Genomic DNA, 1,809 nt, shown 5'->3' on the forward strand with positions numbered 1-1,809 from the left:
GTAGCAGCAGCAGCACCGCCTGTGAAGGCTACCGGCACTGTGGCACACACACAGAGGGGGTGGGTGGCCAGCAACCACCACCACCACCACCACCACGCCCGGCCGCCTTTGTCTCCCCCAGCGGCGCTGTTTACTACACACCGCCACCGGGTACTCGGTTGAGGCCGAGTCGACCTAGAAGAGGCCCAGCACCCCGGTTCGGATAGCCGCCACCGGCGGTGTTGGCCGTGAGCGGGACTGGAACCCGGGTCGCCGGGGTTTGTCGCGCGAGCCTAGCGCGCTAACCGCTGCACCACCGCTCCCCATGCCCCCCCCCCCCCGCCCCCCCCCGCCCCCCGCACGCACGCACGTGCCCAGGGGGGTCAAGAGAAGTGACCCCCCCCCCCCACCACCTAGGCTGGGTCGCGCTGGGTCACTCGGTCATCTCCGGGGATTGGCACGGGCCCCGGGGCAAGTGCCGTTATAGTAGCGGCGGCTTCGAAGGCCCCCCCGGGCAAAGCTGCGGACGCACGACCCGGGGTGGGGATGGGTGGGTGGGCCGAGGGCTACACCCACGTGCGCCCGGCCCCACCCCCTGGCTCCCAGCCAATCGGGTTACGGCTCACTCGAGGCCGAGTCGACCTAGGGGAGGACGGGGAATCGAGCTCGGGGGCCACTGGCGGTTTTCGCCGCCGCCGCTCCCGGAGGCGAAGGGAGAAAAAAAAAAATTTTAATCTGCGATTACGGAATGCCTCGGAATGGCGAAATGGAACGGCGGGAATATTTCCGAGTTTTTTGGTTTTTTTTCGGAATGCCGCGAACGGAGAGACGCCTTCGGAACGTCAGGACATGTACACGGAATGTTCCGGGGAAATGGTGACAGGAATGTGCGGATACAAGGCATGTTGTGGCATCTCCCGATATTACGGAATGTTAGAATCTCCCGATATGACAGAATGTTAGAATCTCCCGATATACGGAATGTCAGATTCAAGGGAATGGGGAATTGTCGGAATCGCCGGATGGACAGAAGAGCGGAACCTTAGGCTGCCCGAAGAGGATCGGAATGTGCGGATATAGGGAATGTTGGAATCTCCAGATATGGGGAATGTTGGGCTGATCTCGTCCTGTTCTAAGGAACGTCAGAATATCGCGCGGGTATGTCAGAGCCCCGAGAAGGGAACGCCGAGGGTGCACTGGGCGCAACGTGGGAATTCCGGACGGAATGTCGGAATTCCGAACGGAATGTCGGAATTCTGGACGGAATTTTTCGGATCCCGGATGGAATGTTGGATCCCCCAACAGACAGAATCTCGGAATCCCGGACGGAATATCAGAATCCCGGGCGGAATGTCAAAATCCCAGACGGAATGTTGGATCCCCAAATGGATGGGATGTCGGAATCCCGGACGGAATGTCGAAATCCCAGACGGAATGTTGGATCCCCAAATGGATGGGATGTCGGAATCCCGGACGGAATAATGGGATCCCGGACGGAATAATGGGATCCCAGACGAACTGTCGGTACCCTGGACGGAATGTTGGATTCCCAAATGGATGGAATCTGGGAATCCTGGACGGAATCTCAAAATCCCCAACAGAATGTCGAGATCCCAGATGGAATGCTGGATCCCCAATAAATGGAATGTCGGAATCTCGGGTGGGAATGTCGGAATTCTAAAAGGAATGTCGGAATCCCAGACGGAATGTCGGAATCTCGGACGGAATGTCGGAATTCTGGAAGGAATGTCGGAATTCCGGACGGAACGTCCGCTTCTCTGGGAAGAGGAGAAATTCTAGGCCCCCCGCCAGAGGGAATTTCGGTGTCTG

At 58.8% G+C, this 1,809-nt stretch overlaps 1 protein-coding gene across 1 annotated transcript in view; it reads right to left on the bottom strand.

Annotated features, from left to right (window-relative positions):
- Positions 1–707: 707 nt before the first annotated feature.
- LOC116957406 (taperin) overlaps positions 708–1,809 on the bottom strand; it is a 45,413-nt gene continuing 44,311 nt past the window's right edge. Inside the window, exon 4 of the mRNA XM_076056238.1 lies at positions 708–1,809. This exon is cut by the window's right edge and continues 990 nt beyond it. The gene's annotated coding sequence lies outside the window, so the exon portion shown is untranslated.

Source organism: Petromyzon marinus, chromosome 74 (genome assembly GCF_048934315.1).
Source record: "Petromyzon marinus isolate PM22_M1 ecotype Great Lakes invasive population chromosome 74, UKy_Petmar_22M1.pri1.0, whole genome shotgun sequence".
Lineage (NCBI taxonomy): Eukaryota > Metazoa > Chordata > Hyperoartia > Petromyzontiformes > Petromyzontidae > Petromyzon > Petromyzon marinus.